Source organism: Ovis canadensis, chromosome 1 (genome assembly GCF_042477335.2).
Source record: "Ovis canadensis isolate MfBH-ARS-UI-01 breed Bighorn chromosome 1, ARS-UI_OviCan_v2, whole genome shotgun sequence".
Taxonomy (NCBI): Eukaryota; Metazoa; Chordata; class Mammalia; order Artiodactyla; family Bovidae; genus Ovis; species Ovis canadensis.
Window position 1 is genome coordinate 96,700,731 of NC_091245.1, and position 22,097 is coordinate 96,722,827.

Sequence of the window (22,097 nt, forward strand, 5' to 3'; positions counted from 1 at the left end):
AACTTGTGTTTTTTGTTTTTTTGATGCCCTCTCAGTGTTCTCTACATTGTGTTACAGGTCAAAAGAAGAAAAGGCCATAATAAAAGCATGACTGCCTTTTCTTAAAAAAAAATCGCTGCTCATGACAACACCCATTAAATTATCTAGTACTCTTTGGATAATAATTCACAGGATAAATCCCTTTTGAAATTTATTTTTTAAGAAAGTGTCATTCTATCTAAAGAGCAAGTCTATATTCCTTTGTCTTAAATATCCTTTTTGCTTTGATTCCTAAGGAGCTTGGAACTTAAATTTCTGCTTCATTCCAGACATCATTGTGGCATAGGTCCATTTTTTTACAAAGTATCTTCTATAGAACACCATGGGGAAAAAAAGAGTTTTTTTTTTCTACCCGAAATATACCTAATTTTTTTGATTATAGAACAACCTTTTCAAGAAATACCTATTTACACCCAACAAAACTGAGTAAATTGGTTTGACAGATGCTGGCTTAAGGTCCTGATACGTCCTCAGTCTACATTATTTCATCTAGTTGAATATCAACTGTTCTAGAAGTACTATAAGCCATCTCAAGACCTTCTTCAAAGTTGCAGCAAATAAAGTTAAATAAATAACCTGAGATAGTTTACATGTATCCCATATAGAGTACACAAAATACTTAGGAAGGACCCATGATGTAGAACATTCAGATTTTTTTTTTCTTTAAAGAGACTTCTTTCCCTTTTCCATCTCTACAGAGTACTCATGAATGTGAGGGAGCCCCTCCTGCCAAACAACTTGCCCTTTTTTTCTGCCATTTGTTCCTGCCCCCATGGTAACCCCTCACCTGAGTGGGGAGACTCATAGAATGTTAGCACTCCTGTGTCCCGTCTCTCCCAGGTGTTTACCTTTTACCCCAGTCACAGCTGGGTTACGAGGACCCCAGGCTCGGGAGTACACTGCATATGTAGTACTTGGAGACCCTTCAGGGATAAAGGGGGTGGGGACTATGTGAGTTATTGTTCTAACAGTCTCAATTATTAACTTAGCTCTCAGGCAAGACCCCCTTGGTACCTACCAATCATTCCAGCACAATATAAATCTGTTTGTCATAGAGAAATCTCATTCCAAAGGGGAAAGACTCTCTTATTTATTCCAAGGCTGATGGCAGGTACCAAGAACCTGGACTGACAGGACAGTCCGTGCGTATTTTTATTTTTATTATTTTCTTAGACCAGTTTCCAACAGCTGGTCGCCAGTTGCCCCTAATGTGGACACATAAAAGCAAAGACTCCAGCACTGTGCCAGCCAGGATCAGGGAAGAAACGCAGCCCTCATAAATCAAGGCTGCACTGTTCTACAGCTTTAGCTCAATAAAGTGCATGTGTATAGGATAAAGGGGACGAGCTTTGACTGGGGTGATGGGGGTGGGGGGTAAACTGCTTCTCCCCGACAGATAAGCTAGCACCAGTTTGGATAAAGCTTTTGTCTTCTGGTTAGTCTCCCTGCACCAGTCAGATCACTCAGTCAAGGCACATGTTCCCATGGGTAAAACTTACTAGATCCTAGTCCTGGCTCTTTTTAAAATGGAGCTTGATCCTTGTTTTAGCACTAGAGAGAATAATCTCTCAAAAAAGAAGAGTGGAGGATATCTGAGAATGGTTCATTCTGATCTGCAGGGTGGCAGTTCACTAGAGATAGATTTAGGGCTGGGTTTTGAGGACATATCTAAGGAGAGGGAGGATAAGAATAAAAGGGGAAAAGTAGAAGGAAAAATTAAAAAGATCCAAGCACCTCCCAATGGCTGAACTTCCATTTTAATATAGAGGAATAACTTTAGGAAACAATTCATGTGACAAATGGAACACATCATAAGCTAGTGCTATGTCCCAAGATAAACTGTGAGAGTTCAAGAGACCAGAAGAAATGCCACAGGAGCATACGAGATTTCAAAAATGGTGCAGTATCTGCAAAGCAATCAATGTGATATACCATGTACACTAAAAATAAAAATCACATGACCATCTCAATAGATGTAGGAAAAGTTTGACAAAATTCAACATCCATTCATGATAAAAACTCAACAAAGTCAGTATAAAAGGAACATACCTCAACATAATAAAGGCCATTTATAACAAAACATCATGTTCAGTGGTCAAAAATTGAAAGCTTTTCCTCTAAGATCAGGAATAAGGCAAAGATGCCCATTCTCACTCTTTCTGTTTAACACAGTGTTGGAGGTCTCATCCACAACAGTCAAACATGAAAAAGAAACAAAAAAATACCCAAATTGGAAGGGAAAAAATAAAACTATTCCTATTTTCAGATGCTGCTGCTGCTGCTGCTGCTGCTGCTGCTGCTGCTAAGTCGCTTCAGTCGTGTCTGACTCTGTGCGACCCCATAGACGGCAGCCCATCAGGCTCCCCCATCCCTGAGATTCTCCAGGAAGGAACACTGGAGTGGGTTGCCATTTCCTTCTCCAGTGCATGAAAGTGAAAAATATTAAATATAGAAAACCCTAGAGTCCACCGAAAAATAAATAAATAAAAATGATTGTAACCAATGAATGAGTTGAAACAAATAATCCTAAAATTTTATGGGACCACAAAAGACTTTGAATAGGCAAAGCAATCTTGAGAAAAAAAAAAAAAAGTTGAAGGTACCATACTCCTTGACTTCAGACAGTACTATAAAGCTATACTAATCAAAACAGCATAGTACTAGCACAAAAACAGACACATAGATCAATGGAACAGAATAGAGAGCCCAGAAATAAACCAAAATTGATTTTCAGTAAAGGTGTCCCCACTTATTGCTGGAAGAAAATGACCAGAAAATGTCAATAGAATACAGCCGAAGAATTTATCGGAGCATTCTATCTTAGGATATTGCTCAATATTGTTATACTTAAGACTATCCACTAACAAAGCATTCATAATTGTTCAGTATAAACATGTGCCCCCATCTAATCTCCAGAATCAGAAATATCGGTCAGGAAAATATGGCCTTGAAGCCAGAAGGTCCTAGATGCTAATGCTGGGGAGAGATATGAATGGATTCTTGCCTCCTGAAAAACCTGTGTGCAGGTCAAGAAGCAACAGTTAGAATTGGATATGGAACAACAAACTGGTTCCAATTTGGGAAAGGAGTATGTATGTCAAGGCTGTATATTGTCACCCTGCATATTTAACTTATATGCAGAATACATCATGTGAAATGCTGAGCTGGATGAAGCACAAGCTGGAATCAAGATTCCCAGGAGAAATATCAACAATCTCAGGTATGCAGATGACACCACCCTTATGGCAGAAAGTGAAGAGGAACTAAAGAGCCTCTTGATGAAGTTGAAAGAGGAGGGTGGAAAAAGCTAGCTTAAAACTCAATATTCAAAACACTAAGATCATAGCATCCTGTCCCATCACTTCATGGCAAATAGCTGGGGAAACAGTGAGAAGCTATTTTGGGGGGCTCTAAAATCACTGCAGATGGTGACTACAGCCATGAAATTAAAAGATGCTTGCTCCTTAGAAGAAAAGCTATGCCAAACCTAGACAGCATATTAAAAAGCAGAGACATTACTTTGCTGACAAAGGTCCATATAGTTAAAGCTCTGGTTTTTCCAGTAGTCATGTATAGATGTGAGCATTGGACCATAAAGAAGGCTGAATGCTGAAGAATTGATGCTTTTGAATTGTGATGTTGGAAAAGACTCTTGAGAGACCCTTGGACTGCAAGGAGATCAAACCAGTGAATCCTAAAGGAAATGAATCCTGAATATTCACTGGAAGGAGTGATGCTGAAGCTGAAGCTCCAATACTCTGGCCACCTAATTTTCCACATCTGACTTATTAGAAAAGATGCTGATGTTGGGAAAGATTGAAGGCAGAAGAGAAGGGGACAACAGAAGACAAGATGGTTGGATGGTATCACTGACCCGACAGACACAAGTTTGAGCAAGCTCTGGGAGATGGTGCAGGACAGGGCAGCCTGGCAGGCTGCAGTCCATGGGGTTGCAAAGAATCGAATATGACTGTGCAACTGAACAACAATGAACAGCAATTAATGAATTCAGTGTAGTTCACAACTTAGTCATTCATTCATGTGTGAGCATTAGTTCTGTGCTCAGTTCTATTGTGTCAGGTGGCTGTCTGTGTAAAGCGAAAACCCAGACCTAACATTCCTGCCACTTTCCAACCCTATTCTTTTTTTTTTTTTCATTTAGTCCTGCTATTTATTTATTTATTTGCAGTAGGTATATGTTCCTTTATTTTATTTTTTTAACTTTTTATTTTTACTTTATTTTACTTTATAATGCTGTATTGGTTCTGCCATACATTGACATGAATCCACCACAGGTGTACATGTGATCCCAAACATGAACCCCCCTCCCACCTCCCTCCCCACAACATCCCTTGGGTCATCCCCATGCACCAGCCCCAAGCATGCTGTATCCTGCATCAGACATAGACTTGTGATTTGATTCTTACATGATAGTATACATGTTTCAATGCCATTCTCCCAAATCATCCCATCCTCTCCCTCTCCCTCTGAGTCCAAAAGTCCACTATACACATCTGTGTCTTTTTTGCTCTCTTGCATACAGGGTCATCATTGCCATCTTTCTAAATTCCATATATATGTGTTAGTATACTGTATTGTTGTTTTTCTTTCTGGCTTACTTCACTCTGTATAATAGGCTCCAGTTTCATCCACCTCATTAGAACTGATTCAAAACCCTATTCTAACACAGATACATGACTGGAGGATGTCAGACTGGATTCCTTCACAAAGAGCAGAAAGAAGGGATATCAGACTCAAAATGAACATTGGAAATCACATAATAAACATTACTTATATTTTTTGACATAAATGACTTTATTTTTCCTGACAACTTTTTTATTACTTATTGGAAATTAATTTTCATTTTGTTCAAAGCACAGAAAACAGAAGGGAAAAACCAGCCATAAATGGGATAGCACTAAATTTTCTTTTTTTAAATTTATTTTTTAACTGAAGGATAATTGCTTTACAGAATTTTATTGCTTTCTGTCAAACCTCAACATGAATCAGCCATAGGTATACATATATCCCCTCCCTTTGAACCTCCTTCCCATCTCCCTCCCCATCCCACCCCTCTGGATTGATATGAGTCCTTGTTTAGAGTTTCCTAATACATACAGCAAATTCCCATTGGCTATCTGTTTTACATATGGTAATGTAAGTTTCCATGTTACTCTCTCCATACATCTCATCCTTTCCTCCCCTCTCCCCATGCCCATAAGTCTATTCTCTATGTCTGTTTCTCCATTGCTGCACTGCAAATAAATTCTTCAGTACTATTCTTCTAGATTCCATATATGTGCATTAGAATATGATATTTCTCTTTCTCTTTCTGACTTACTTCACTCTGTATAATAGGCTCTAGGTTCATCCACCTCGTTAGAACCGACTCAAATGTGTTCCTTTTTACGGCTGAGTAATATTCCATTGTGTATATGTACAGCTTCTTTATCCATTCATCTGTTGATGGGCAACTAGGTTGCTTCCATGTTCTATCTACTGTAAATAGTGCTGCAATGAACAATGGGATACATATATCTTTTTCAGTTTTGGTTTCCTCAGGGTATATGCCTAGGAGTGGGATTGCTGGGTCATATGGTGATTTTATTCCTAGTTTTTTAAGGAGTCTCCATACTGTCTTCCATAGTGGCTGTATCAATTTTCATTCCCACCAGCAGTGCAAGAGCATTCCCTTACTCCACTCTCTCTCCAGCATTTATTGTTTGTAGACTTTTTGATGATGGCCATTCTGACTGGTGTGATGTGGTATCTCATTGTAGTTCTGATTTGCATTTCTCTAATAATGAGCGATTTGAGCATCTTTTCATGTGCTTGCTAGCCATCTGTCTGTCTTGTTTGGAGAAATATCTGTTTAGGTCTTTTCCCCACTTTTTGATTGGGTTGTTAGCTTTTCTGGTATTGAGTTGTGTGAGCTGCTTGTATATTTTGGAAATTAATCCTTTGTCAGTTGTTTCCTTTGCTATTATTTTCTCCCATTCTGAGGGTTATATTTTCACCTTGCTTATAGTTTCCTTTTCTGTGCAAAAGCTTTTAAGTTTAATCAGGTCCCATTTTGAACATTACTTATATTTTTAGCACCTCAGTATAGTCATACTGCTTGGGAGTAGTCAGGGTGAACTATATTATCCTTGTTTTACAACTGAGAAAACTGAAGGTCTGAACAATGAAAGAATAGCCAGAGGTCACCTAATCTGTAAGTGACATATGCAGCCTGACTTCATCACCCAATACCACCTCTCCAAAAGGCCTTTTCTTCTCTAACTGGTTAAGAAAGGATCAACTAAGGCTCATGAGCACCTTCATAACCTCCACTGCTTTTGTTCCCACCATTTGCTCTCTGCACTGACCAATAGAAAACCATCTGCCAAAGGAACTAGATGTTTATACAAGTATATTAACTAACATATCCCTCCCAAAATAAACTCCCCAAACCAAGTCTTGTGTGACTTGTGGATGATCCTAAAAAAATATTGATTTTAAGACAGAGGAAAAAATTAAACCTATAACACGTATATAACCCTTTTCTTCTATGCCATTTGAAAGGAAACTTGACCTCATCAGCCACAGGCCAGAACCTAAAAGGCATGGCATGGGACAAAATTTAATTATATATAGTGAATTTGATAATAGAGAAAAGAATGTCATAAGGCTCACTGATGTTAAGTGTAAAAAAAAAAACCAGGAGTCTAACTTTTTAAAGCATCAAAATCAAACCTTTCTATACACAACTTGGAGAAGGCAGTGGCACCCCACTCCAGTACTCTTGCTTGGAAAATCCCATGGATGGAGGAGCCCGGTAGGCTGCAGTCCATGGGGTCATGAAGAGTCGGACACGACTGAGTGACTTCACTTTGACTTTTCACTTTCATGCATTGGAGAAGGAAATGGCAACCCACTTCAGTATTCTTGCCTAGAAAATCCCAGGGATGGGGGAGCCTGGTGGGCTGCCATCTATGGGGTCTCACAGAGTCGGACACGACTGAAGTGACTTAGCAGCGGCAGCATACACAACTTCTCATTTAAAGAAGAAAACAGTGACTAACTGACAGCCTAAGATGTTTTGTACTAACTTAAGACGTGGAAAAATATTTTAAACAATTATTTATTTCTAATTAAAATTGGAGGAAATTATTTTTATAATTAGTTAAAACATATTTACATGATTTCTCATTGTAAAACGTAGATGATCATGTATATTCTATTCTTTTTGTTGGTAAGAATTGGATTTATTTTAATAGAAACCCACTCCACAGAGTGTGGGCTATCTCAGAAGGTGAGTGTGACCTGTATGTTGCTATTCTTGAAGGCCATTTGAGAGGGAGAGGTCCTGGAAGGGGTTTTGATACCCTTAGAGAAATAGCACTTGGCTTTATTTTGCATTATCATTATTGTTATTGTTTGTGCTTGATTATGGAATCTACAGTCTACTCTGTCTGTTCTCACGTCTGAAAACCCCTGTGACTAAAGTCTTCTATGAATTAGGGAGACTAATACAGAGGTCTGTAGGTTTTTAAAAAAGATACAAGAAAAGAGGCATCACAAATCTACTCCTGTCATATTTTCGTGAAAATATTCATAGATGATTCTTTTACTCCATCTCCTACACAGTTTCCTGAACTTCCCATCTCTAATAAGATTGTCTCCCACTCTACATTAGCCACTCAGACATGTTCTTCCCTACACCTCGTCATTAACAATAAGTACACACACATATAATCTCAACTTTAAATATATCACTCTCTAGTCAGTGGCTCCTGTCTCTCCACATGATTTACTTTAGTACCCTGATTTCTATCAATTCTTTGATTTTTATCATACAAAAAACACTTGTGCATGATTTTTAGTACCTTATAACCTCACCTCCTCCATAAACTAGTTTAGATATTCTGGTTCATCATCATAATCGCTGTCTTGCAATTACATACGCAACAGGATAATACACAGTGACTACACTGGGTTTATTCTAGGAATGCAAAGTTAGCTTAACATTTGGAAAGCAATTAGTATAAACTCACCATATTAATAGAATAAAGGAGAAAAAAATTATACAGTTCTAATAGTTGTAGTAAAAACTTTTTATACAATTAAGAATCCAATCAATGATTTAAAAAAAAATCAGCAAGAAGTGAGCTTCTTAAATAATGTATATCCACAAAAATATCTAGAAAATATCATTTTTCATGGTGAAATATTAAAAGTTTCTTTTTGAAGAACAAGGATGGGAGAAGGCTGTCCATTCACTTATTCCTATTCAACTGTCCTAGTCAGTATAATATGACAAGAAGAATAGTAGCGGGAGGACTTCCATCTACGACAGAACAAGGAACTCTACAAATTACTCCTCGAATAAATAACACTGGACAAAATTGCCAGAAATTTTGATTAATGGCACTTGAAACTGACCAAAACACTTAGAAGTGTTTATTCATGAAAAACTACTTAACACTGGGTAAGAACACTGGGAATATGTGCCTTACTTAATTTGCAGCTGCTTTCATCCATTCTCTAGTTCCGCTGGCAAGATAGTTCCCCAAGAGAAAGGCTGGCCCTGAAGCCAGCAGATTTTCTGTTGCTGAGAGCTACCTTCCTTTGGAGGCATTGTCAGTAAAAGTAGCAAACTCAGTAGGGAATGAGCAGAGAAGGCCTATAACCCTAGTAGCCTATGGTTACAGACTCTGTTGGGGTAAGGGGCAAACTAGAGGACTAGCCAGAAACTTAACAGGGAGATCCTTGAAATGAGAAAATGATAAAAGAACTCAGTAAGCTTTTCATACTTCCTGGCTGACTGCTCAACTCTGTGCACATAGAGGAGAGAACTGACCTGAAAGTTTCTGGAAGTAAAAGTGGTGGAACACTTGAAAACTGCTTGCACTTTGCATCTACTATGAAACCTACACACAGATTCATTGACAGAGGGTAGAAGACAGTGCTGAAGATGTTTGAGTAAAACTTCTTAGCATTGAGCTCTATAGAAACAGTAATGATCCCTAGGAAGCAAGGCTAAAATTTTGAAAATAAAAATACAAAAATAAACTCAGCAAGAACCAACAGCAATTACACATTATGGAAGTGACAGATTCCATAGATCAGGCAAGTTACATGAAAAATTCATCCACAAAGGAAGAAAAAGAAAACACCACCACTGAAGGGGAAAAAACCTCAGAATCCAGAATTGCTAAATGTTCACTTCCAACAAGAAATTGTGAGATATAAAGAAAGAGGGTATTTATTGAGTACTTGTAAGTACTACTTACAAGTACTCAATAAAACTATCTCTAAGTATGTCCATATGTTAGGTTTAGAAGACAAATATTTCAAAGCACTTATAAACATTTTCAAAGACTAGTTAACGGAAAGTATGTTTTTAAAACAAGGGGAAATTCTAGAGGTGAAAAATGCTGTATCAAAACAATAATCCATTACATAGTCTCAGCATTAGGTTTGAGATGATAGAAGAAAGAATCAGGGAACTTGAAGACAGATAAATAGAAATTATCCACCCTGAATAGATATATCTTTTTTTATTCTCTTTCTTTAAAAGTAAAATTATGAAAAGCATTAATTATAACACTGTATTTTAGGTTTGTAACATATGTGGATATAATATACCTCTCAATAGTAGCACAAAATGCCCAGAAAAAAATTAATCCATAAAACTTTAGCTAGACTAGTCAGACAAAAAGAAGACAATTATCAAACTCAGGAATGAAAGGTATATCACTACTATACTTACAAAATTAAAAGTATTATAATGGTATGTCCTGAAATACTTTGTGCCAACAGATTAGACAACTGATATGAAATGAAGAAATATACAATTAAAAAAATTTTAATTTAAATTTATATTATAGAAATTTAAAATCTTACCACATTTTAAATGACTTCACTCTTAAATTATTTCAGATATTTGAAGAATTTTAAAAAATTGAATCCTGCACACTTTTACAGACAATAGAGAAGAGGGAAACACTTCCAAACACATTCTGTGAAGCCAATATCACTCTGATGCCAAAGCCAAAAATGTCTCAAATGAAGTACAGACCAATGTCCCTTATAAATATAGGTACAAACATCTTTTTATAAAATAGTAAACTGAATGCAACATTTAAAAAGAAGCATATAACATAAATAAGTGAGATTTATCCCAGGAATACAAATTATATATAATATGAAAATCAATGTAATTCACCATATTAATAGAATAAAACAATAAAGACTACCTGAATGTCTCAATAAACACAGAAGAGCCATTTGATAGAATTTAATCTTTATTAATGATAGATACTCTCAACGAAATAGAAAGAGAAGAAAACTGCCTCAATCAGAAAAAAAAGACATATATTAAAAAACTTATAGCTAGCATAATTCTTAATGGTGAATGCCTGAATGTTTTCCTCTAAGACCAAGAACAAGACAAAGATGTCCACTGTCAACATTTTCTCTTCTACACTATAAAGGAGGTTCCAGTTTATACCATAAGATAAAAAAAAGAAATAAAAGACAGCCATATTAAACTTTTATTCATTTATTACATGATAGTCCATCTAGTAAATCTGATGGAATCTGTAGGGAAAAAAGCTAATAGAATTAATAAGTTCAACAAGATTGCTGAATGAAAGATCAATGTAAACAAATTAAATATCTATATACTATCACTGACTAATTGGAAATGAAATTAAAACAATTTCATCTATAATATTAAAAAATAAAATAGGACTGACTTTAACAAAGGAAATACAAAAGTTATACACTAAAAATGACAAACCATTGCTGAGAGAAATTATCTAAATAGAGAAATATTCATATTCATGAATTAAGGTTCAATATTATTAACATAGAAATTTGCCCTAAGCTGATCTCTAATTTTAATGCAACTCCAATATAACTACTAGCAAATTTTTAAAGAAAATTATAAAGTGATCTTAAAATTTATGTGGAAATGCTAAGGACCTAGAATGGCAAAAACACTTTTGAAAGAAGACCAAAGTTTGAGGACCCACACTATCTGTTTTCAACACTCATTATAAATCTTCATCGATTATTTACTCAATGATTAAGACATTGGGGTATTGATGAAAGGGTAGACACATGGATCAATGGAACAGAACAGAGTATAAAAACAGACCCCCACATCTATGGCCAACTGATTTCTTACAAAGGTGCCAAGGGAATTCAGTGAAAAATGAAGTCTTTCCCACAAATAGTGTGAAATGATTGTACATATGTATGTGAAAAGGCAATGGCAACCCACTCCAGTACTCTTACCTGGCAAATACCATGGATGGAGGAGCCTGGTGGGCTGTAGTCCATGGGGTCGCTAGGAGTCGGAGACGACTGAGTGACTTCCCTTTCACTTTTACTTTCATGCGTTGGAGTAGGAAATGGCAACCCACTCCAGTGTTCTTGCCTGGAGAATCCCAGGGATGGGGGAGCCTGGTGGGCTGCCGTCTATGGGGTCGCACAGAGTCAGACATGACTGAAGCGACTTAGCAGCAGCAGCAGCAGCATGCAAAAAGCAAAAATGAACCTTGAATCATATTTCACAATGTATTGTAAAATGTAACTCAAAATAGATGGTAGATTTAAATATAAAACCTGAAACTATTAAACTTTTAGAAGAATACAATGAAGAAAATGTTTGTGACCTTAGATCAGGCAGAGATTTCTTAGACACAAACATCATGACTTATAAAATTAAAAATGGACAAAGTAGGCTTCATCAAATTTTAAAGGTTCTTATTTGAAAGACAGGGGAAAATAAATAAGATAATTCTCAGAATGGGAGAAAATAATTATAATATACATATATGATAAAGATATATAAAGAATTCTCAAAATTCAATACTAACAAAACATATCACTAAAAATGAATAAAAGGTTTGAACAGATACTTCACTAAAAATTAGGTATGGCTGGCAAATAAGCAAATGAAGAGGTGATCAACATCATCATTTATTAGGGGTATTCTTATTAAAATCACAGTTAGATCCTGTTACTTCTTATTTGAATGCTGGTGTAGATACAGGGCAATGTACATTGCTGGTGAAAATGCAAAATGATTCAGCCATTTTGGAAAACTTTGGTAGTTTCTTATTAAGTTTACTGTAAACTGCTATACAACTCAACAATCTCTCAGATATTTACTCAAGGGAAATGAAGATATAAGCCCATACAAAAACCTCTATGTGGATGTTGGGAGTATAATTATTTATTAACAATTGCCCCCCCAAAAAAAGTGGAAAAAAATGAAAGAAAACAAATATGCTACATTTACTCAATGGAATATTGCTTAGGAATAGAAAATAATGAATTACAGGTATTTTTGGCAACATATATGAGTCTCAAAAGTGCTAGACTAAGTAAAAGAAGCCAGATTCATATACAGACTACATATTGTATCAGTTCAGTTCAGTCACTCAGTCGTGTCTGACTCTGCCACCCCATGGACTGCAGCACGCCAGGCGTCCCTGTCTATCACCAACTCCTGAAGCTTGCTCAAACTCATGTCCATTGAGTTGGTGATGCCATCCAACCATCTCATCCTCAGTTGTTACTTCTGCCTTCAATCTTTCCCATCAGAGTCTTTTCCAATGAGTTCGTTCTTTGCATCGAGTGGCCAAAGTATTGGAGATTCAGCTTCAGCACCAGTCTTTTCAAAGAATATTCAGGGCTGATTTTCTTTACGATGGACTGGTTGGATCTCCTCACAGTCCAAGGGATTCTCAAGAGTCTTCAACACCACAGTTCAAAAGCAGCAGTTCTTCAGCATTCAGCCTTCTTTATAGTCCAGTTCTCACATCCACACATGGCAGCTGGAAAAACCATAGCTTTGACTAGACAGAACTTTGTCGGCAATGTCTCTTTTCTTCCAAGGAGCAAGCGTCTTTTAATTTCATGGCTACAGTCACCATCTGCAGTGATTTTGGAGCCCCCCAAAATAAAGTCTCTCACTGTTTCCATTGTTTCCTATTTGCCATGAAGTGATGAGATTGGATGCCATGATTTTTGTTTTCTGAATGTTGAGTTTTAAGCTGGCTTTTTGACTCTCTGCTTTCACTTTCATCAAGAGGCTCTTTAGTTCTTCTTTGCTTTCTGCCATAAGGGTAATTTCATCCCCATGTCTGAGGTTATTGATATTTCTCCTGGCAATTTTGATTCCAGCTTGTGCTTCATCCAGCCCAGCGTGTCTCATGATGTACTCTGCATAGAAGTTAAATAAGCAGGGTGACAGTATACACAGCCTTGAAGTACTCCTTTTCCTATTCAGAACCAGTCTGTTGTTCCATGTTCAGTTCTAACTGTTGCTTCTTGGCCTCCATACAGATTTCTCAGGAGGCAGATAAGGTGATCTGATATTCCCATTTTTTTAAGAATTTTTCATAATTTGTTGTGATCCACACAGTCAAAGTCTTTGGAGTAGTCAATAAAGCAGAAATAGATGTTTTTCTGGAACTCTCTTGCTTTTTTGATGATCCATCGGATGTTGGCAATTTGACCTCTGGTTCCTCTGCCTTTTCTATATTTATATTACATTTTCACAAAGGAAAAACTACAAGGATGGAGAACAGTATTACCAGGGAATGGGGCTAAGGACAGGGAATTGACTCTGAAAGGGAACTTTGGTGTAATGGGAAAATTCTGTGTCTTGATAACTTGATAGTAAAGGAGGTAACAAAAGGATATTACCTGTCAAAATTCACAGAAATGCAGAGCTGAAGTAGTAGGTTTTACTGTATGCAAATTATACTTAAATAAAATTGAATAAGAAGTAATCTGTAAGTGGAATGAAATTGAGTGGGGAAATTTATGAAACAAATGGCCATTAGTTGATCACTGCTGATCATTAGTTTACCAATGAAAGGATGCACGGTTATTCTGATCTGTCTACATTTCTATGTATTTATACATATAGTTTTTTATAAAAACTGAAGTATACAGTTCAGTCTTAAGGAACTAATTTTTAAATGATAGGGTAGTACAAGTCAAGTCAATTTACTATAAATAGTTAATGGTAAATAAAGAATTATCATTGAGAATTATAGCAGAAGTTTTAGATTATATGGCAAGTTCAAGTGTATCCATTTAGATTTTTTTTTTTGGCCCCACTTCACATGGCTTGGGGAATCTTAGTTCACCAAACAGGGATTGGACCTGTGTCCTCAGCAGTGAAAGCACAGAGTCCTAACCACTGGACCTCCAGGGAATTCCTTGTATTCAATTTTTAGTTTTTAAAAAAATAACATTAAAAAATCCCAGGCATAGAATGTCATGACACTAAAGTTGTCAACTGAAGTTGACAACAAATCCAATTTTACACTGAGATTTTCAAACTTGTACTATAATTTTTCTCCCCTAATCAAAACACTCCAGTGACTTCTGATCTTACTCAGAGTAAAAACCAGTCTCTTCAAGGTCTTATGTGATCTAGACCCTAGCTAACCCTCTGATTTTATCTACTATTTCTTCATTCCCTTCAACATATGCTGGCTTCTTTACTATTCTTCAGACACACCAAGGTACCTTGCCATCTTAAGCCTTGCTGAGCACACTGCCTGTAACTCTCTTTATGTAAAGCAGTGCTTGCTTTCTTACTTACTTCTGACCTCTGTTTAAGTTTCCCCTTATCAATGAAGACTTCCATGAACACGGTGTATAAAATAGTACACATATGTACAGACAAAACACCTTTGCATTGTCACTCATCTTCTTGACTTGATCAGCTCGCACTCTATTAACTAAGAGTCTATCTATAATTCCTCTGCCTAAGAAGAGGTGGCAAGAATACACAAGGACTGTACAAAAAAGATCTTCATGACCTGGATAATCATGATGGTGTGATCACTCACCTAGAGCCAGACATCCTGGAATGTGAAGTCAAGTAGGCCTTAGAAAGCATCACTACGAACAAAGCTAGTGGAGGTGATGGAATTCCAGTGGAGCTATTTCAACTCCTGTGAAAGTGCTGCACTCAATATGCCACCAAATTTGGAAAACTCAGCAGGGGCCACAGGACTGGAAAAGGTCAGTTTTCATTCCAGTCCCAAAGAAAGGCAATGCCAAAGAATGCTCAAACTACCGCACAATTGCACTCATCTCACACACTAGTAAAGTAATGCTCAAAATTCTCCAAGCAAGGCTTTAGCAATACATGAACTGGGAACTTCCAGATGTTTAAGCTGGTTTTAGAAAAGGCAGAGGAACTGCTGGATCATCAAAAAAGCAAGAGAGTTCCAGAAAAACATCTATTTCTGCTTTATTGACTATGCCAACGCCTCTGACTGTGTGGATCACAATAAACTGTGGAAAATTCTGAAAGAGATGGGAATACCAGACCACCTGACCTGCCTCTTGAGAAATCTGTATGCAGGTCAGGAAGCAACAGTTAGAACTGGACATGGAACAGACTGGTTCCAAATAGGAAAAGGAGTACGTCAAGGCTGTATATTGTCACCCTGCTTATTTAACTTATATGCAGAGTACATCATGAGAAACACTGGGCTGGATGAAGCACAAGCTGGAATCAAGATTGCTGGGAGAAATATCAATAACCTCAGATATGCAGATAACACCGCCCTTATGGCAGAAAGTGAAGAGGAACTAAAAAGCCTCTTGATGAAAGTGAAAGTGGAGAGTGAAAAAGTTGGCTTAAAGCTCAACATTCTGAAAACGAAGATCATGGCATCTGGTCCCATCACTTCATGGGAAATAGATGGGCAAACAGTAGAAACAGTGGCAGACTTAATTTTGAGGGGGCTCCAAAATCACTGCAGATGGTGATTGCGGCCATGAAATTAAAAGATGCTTACTCCTTGGAAGGAAAGTTATGACCAACCAAGATAGCATATTGAAAAGCAGAGATATTACTTTGCCAACAAAGGTCCGTCTAGTCAAGGCTATGGTTTTTCCAGTGGTCATGTATGGATGTGAGAGTTGGACTATAAAGAAAGCTGAGTGCCAAAGAATTGATGCTTTTGAACTGTGGTGTTGGAGAAGACTCTTGAGAGTCCCTTGGACTGCAAGGAGATCCAATCAGTCCATTCTAAAGGAGATCAGTCCTGGGTGTTCTTTGGAAGGAATCAGGCTAAAGCTGAAACTCCAGTACTTTGGGCACCTCATGTGAAGAGTTGACTCATTGGAAAACTCTGATTCTGGGAGGGATTGGGGCAGGAAAAGGGGACGACAGAGGATGAGATGGCTGGATGGCCTCACCGACTCAGTGGACGTGAGTTTGAGTGAACTCCAGGAGTTGGTGATGGACAGTGAGGCCTGGCGTACTGCAGTTCATGGGGTTGCAAAGAGTGGACATGACTGAGTGACTGAACTGAACTCAATCAATCAGAAATTTACCCCACTGAGGTGAATTTACCATCTTCCTTAAAAACCAATGACAAGAAATCAGTTTTTGTTATTAAATCTTCTGGTCCAGTGGTAGTAACTTAAATAACCTCTATACACAATTCTCTCTTATTTTATCTCATTTCTGTGATCAACCTACTCAGTACCTCCTCCATACATGGCAGTGTGCTGGGAAATGAAAGTTTTCTGAGAAGAGTCAGGTATGAAGCATATTCCAGAGTTTATAGTCCAGTTTTGGGGGGAGGTAAGAACTTTACACATATCAAGAGAAGTAACAGGACCTCATAGAAAATGATGTGAAAAAGGTATGTGGTAAAGATAATTAGAGACTGAGAGTTCAAATGAGAAGGAAAAAAAAAAAAAACCAACACTGGACATTTGAAACTAGGATTTCATTAAAAGAAAGTGGGTTTTGGACAGTTTCTGAAGAATGTGGACTAGTGGGAAGAAGTTGAAGACAATGATATGATTAAGTGGCAAATATGAAATGTACAAGGTGTTTGGGAGACATCTGGCTGGAGTGACGGAATTGGCTAAGATTACCATAGCAAATAAGGTCTCAGTGTCGAACTGATGCTCTGCTTGAGGCAAAAGTTTTCCTGTGCTTCAAAACAGGCAGAACTGGAATACACAAGCACTGACCATCTATGTGTCTATTTATGCCTGTGTGTTCAATTGTGTATGTGCATGTCAAATGAACCACAAGGTGGAATAGCTGCTGTTTGCTTATTACTTCACTCTTCCACCCTGCTCTTCCTTACTAAACAACTAAAAAGTAATGAGGATTTTATGTTTTGCATTCCTTTAAATTTTGAGCAGCCTATTTTGTATTACTGCTGGGTTCCCATTATTTAACAAATAAACATCCATTTACATTAGCTGTTATTAACTGTTCTCCACATAGAGTACAGACATATTTATGTAGCTGCCATGTGATTTATTAACTCGTTATGCTATGTGAAACACAATTAGGCACTCCTACTCAGAGTATTTGATTTGTTCTAAGTTCTGGAATAAGAAATAGAGTTCGTGTATTTGTTTATTTTTCAGATACATTTTTTCAAAACCTCCAATGCTCTTTTTTATGAGTTGGAGCCATTAATGAGAGTAAAAACACAACATAGCTATATAAATTCTGTCTAATAGGGACCTTTCCATTCAGAAGAGAAGGTGAAAAACATGAATTTGGCTTATTCTATGGCCTGAGTTAGGAAACGAAGGCTTTGTTGACACAGGAAAGGAAGGGAAGCCCCTAGCCAGGGCCTCCCTGAGGGAAATATCTTGTTGCTTCCTGGGGTCTGGCTTCCTGCAGCCGCCAAGTTGTTAATACAAGTGCTGCTGTTCATATCTGCAATCCCACAGAGTGGCTGGTGTGGGGAGATGGAGATGGCTGGAAGGTGAGCAGGAACGGAGGGTGGGGCCTGAGTTCTTCTCTAAGTGTTAATGCAGTTAAGTGTTCTCTGGTGTCTTTCCCACCTCATTATGCTTCTAGTCATGGAACTCTTGTCAAAGAGTGGAAGCTGTGGCCCACAGATAGCCATTTTTGTGACAAGTGGAATTAAGAGGCTATCCCAGCGACCAGATGGGAGCAAAAAGGCTTGCATGCAGCTACAGACATGGAAGGAATCAGATCCCAGGGGCACCAAGTGGTTACTATCACTTAAAGTAGGTTGTATCATTAGCCAAGGCCAAAAGACAAAATCTCTTCTCTCTCCTTCTCAGTCTCTATATGATATATACTGTGTTATATATAATATGTATTATGTGTATATACACATATATGTGCATAAATATATGTGTGTAGATAGATAGATAGATAGATAGATAGATAGATATTTTTATATCAGTACTCATGGCTCAGATGGTAAAGAGTCTGCTTGCAATGCCAGAGACCCAGGTTTGATCCCTGGGTCAGGAAGATCCCCTGGAGAAGGGAATGGCTACCTACACTAGTACTCTTGCCTGGAGAATTCCATGGAAAAGGAGCCTGGTGGGCTATAGCCAATGGGGTTGCAAAGAGTCGAATACAACTGAACGACTAACATTTTTACTTTCTTTCACTTTTCTTTCAGTTCAGTTTAGTCACTCAGTCATGTCCGACTCTTTGCAACCCCATGAATTGCAGCACGCCAGGCCTCCCTGTCCATCACCAACTCCGGGAGTTCACTCAGACTCACGTCCATCGAGTCAGTGATGCCATCCAGCGATCTCATCCTCTGTCGTCCCCTTCTCCTCCTGCCCCTAATCCCTCCCAGCATCAGAGTCTTTTCCAATGAGTCAACTCTTCACATCAGGTGGGCAAAGTACTGGCGTTTCAGCTTTAGCATCAGTCCTTCCAAAGAACACCCAGGATTGATCTCCTTTAGAATGGACTGGTTGGATCTCCTTGCAGTCCAAGGGATTCTCAAGAGTCTTCTCCAACACCACAGTTCAAAAGCATCAGTTCTTCAGTGCTCAGCTTTCCTCACAGTCCAACTCTCACATCCATACATGACCACTGGAAAAACCATAGCCTTGACTAGACGGACCTTCGTCAGCAAAGTTATGTCTCTGCTTTTGAATATGCTATCTAGGTTGGTCATAACTTTTCTTCCAAGGAGTAAGTGTCTTTTAATTTCATGGCCGCAATCACCATCTGCAGTGATTTTTGAGCCCCCCAAAATAAAGTCTGACACTGTTTCCACTGTTTCCCCATCTATTTCCCATGAAGTGATGGGACCAGATGCCATGATCTTCGTTTTCAGAATGTTGAGCTTTAAGCCAACTTTTTCACTCTCCACTTTCACTTTCATCAAGAGGCTTTTTAGTTCCTCTTCACTTTCTGCCATAAGGGTGGTGTCATCTACATATCTGAGGTTATCGATATTTCTCCCGGCAATCTTGATTCCAGCTTGTGTTTCTTCCAGCCCAGCGTTTCTCATGATGTACTCTGCTTAGAAGTTAAATAAGCAGGGTGACAATATACAGCCTTGATGTACTCCTTTTCCTATTTGGAACCAGTCTATTGTTCCATGTTCAGTTCTAACTGCTGCTTCTTGACCTGCATACAGATTTCTCAAGAGGCAGGTCAGGTGGTCTGGTATTCCCATCTCTTTCAGAATTTTCCACAGTTTATTGTGATCCACACAGTCAGAGGCATTGGCATAGTCAATAAAGCAGAAATAGATGTTTTTCTGGAACTCCCTTGTTTTTTCCATGATCCAGAGGTTATTGGCAATTTGATCTCTGGTTCCTCTGCCTTTTCTAAAACCAGCTTGAACATCAGGAAGTTCACGGTTCATGTTTTGCTAAAGCCTGGCTTGGAGAATTTTGAGCATTACTTTACTAGCATGTGAGATGAGTGCAATTGTGCGGTAGTTTGAGCATTCTTTGGCATTGCCTTTCTTTGGGATTGGAATGAAAACTGACCTTTTCCAGTCCTGTGGCCCCTGCTGAGTTTTCCAAATTTGGTGGCATATTGAGTGCAGCACTTTCACAGCATCATCTTTCAGGATTTGAAACAGCTCCACTGGAATTCCATCACCTCTACTAGCTTTGTTCGTAGTGATGCTTTCCAGGGCCCACTTGACTTCACATTCCAGGATGTCTGGCTCTAGATTAGTGATCACACCATCATGATTATTTGGGTCGTTAAAATCTTCTTTGTACAGTTCTTCTGTGTATTCTTGCCACCTCTTCTTAATATCTTCTGCTTGTGTTAGGTCCATACCATTTCTGTCCTTTATCGAGCCCATCTTTGCATGAAATTTTCCCTTGGTATCTCTAATTTTTTTGAGGAGATCTCTAGTGTTTCCCATTCTGTTCTTTTCCTCTATTTCTTTGCATTGATCGCTGAAGAAGGCTTTCTTTTCTCTTCTTGCTACTCTTTGGAACTCTGCATTCAGATGCTTATATCTTTCCTTTTCTTCTTTGCTTTTCACCTCTCTTCTTTTCACAGCTATTTGTAAGGCCTCCCCAGACAGCCATTTTGCTTTTTTGCATTTCTTTTCCATGGGGATGGTCTTGATCCCTGTCTCTTGTACATTATCACAAACCTCATTCCATAGTTCATCAGGCACTCTATCTATCAGATCTAGGCCCTTAAATCTATTTCTCACTTCCACTGTATAATCATAAGGGATTTGATTTAGGTCATACCTGAATAGTCTAGCAGTTTTCCCTACTTTCTTCAATTTAAGTCTGAATTTGGTAATAAGGTGTTCATGATCTGAGCCACAGTCAGCTCCTGGTCTTGTTTTTGTTGACTGTATAGAGCTTCTCCATCTTTGGCTGCAAAGACTATAATCAATCTGATTTCAGTGTTGGCCATCTGGTGATGTCCATGTGTAGAGTCTTCTCTTGTGTTGTTGGAAGAGGGTGTTTGCTATGACCAGAGCATTTTCTTGGCAAAACTCTATTAATTTTTGCCCTGCTTCATTCTGCATTCCAAGGCCAAATTTGCCTGTTACTCCCGGTGTTTCTTAACTTACTACTTTCGCATTCCAGTCCCCTATAATGAAAAGGACATCTTTTTGGGGTGTTAGTTCACTTTTCTTTCACCTAATAGTAAATAAGCTTAGCCATAAGACTTTTCCCTTTGAACTATCTTAGGAAAAGGAGAGGGATGGGAAGAGCCTGAGTGAAAAGTCATACCCAGGAGTGAGTCTGGTATAAAGTTACTGGGTAAAGGCAGTATTGAAAAAGCAGACTCAAAAACATTTGGATGTAGGGGAGTGAAAACATTTTTTGCTGTGGAACAAACACTGCTTTTCTGACATATATTCTATCACACACAAAACAACACAAAATAAAACCTAAGCTCTCCAACAATGGCAGGCCACAGTTCCTGGCATAATGCCTGACACCTGGCAGGTCCTGAACAAGTGTTAATTTGTCCTTCTCTCTCTTATTTTGGTATGCATAGTCTGCCTCCAAAAACAAGTACACTTTGTACATAAAGTCCAAATTTACAGAAGCAATATTTTAGATGTTTTTATTTACATTACAAAAGTATTTGTTTTCCTTAGCAAGTTTAATAATTTGAACTATTATTCAGCATGTAACTATCCGATCTGTACATATTTCAGGGACACACTAGTTACATAAAGTGAGACAGAACTATAGACATGTTTTTCAAATGTGACTAAATCTAATTTTGAAGGGTTGAATCAGATATTAAATTTCCTTAGAGAGTTGGTTATTTAAAAGGGCCCCAAGGTAAATTCTTTTGGTAAAGCATAAACTCTTTCTGAATGGTGAAAAATTTCTGTGAAACTCGATGACAACTCATCTTGGCCAGAAAGAAGTGTTTGTCAAGTTTCCCAACAGAGGAGTCTAGGCAGAGTTCAGAGAGCAGCTCAGGGAGGGTAAAGGAGAGAACAGGTTATGGGAGGGGAGAGGGTAGGCAGATTATCAGACAAGTCTTTGTGGATTTCTAACCTTGGCTAAAAGATGGATGCAGGGATTCCAAACACAGAATCATGCTGCTTGTATTATTTTATTTTTCCAATTTTGACGTTGAATTTTCCTCATGCGTATACCAGCTGCATTTTAGAAATGGAAAATGTAGTATTGACTAAATCTGGAGAGCATTATTTACGAAGCTTCGCATTACATATGAAGGCAGGATAAATTATATTTAAAACCATGAGAGAGGACATAGGCACTCAAAGGAGTGTATAGCTTAAGAGAAAACAACAGAC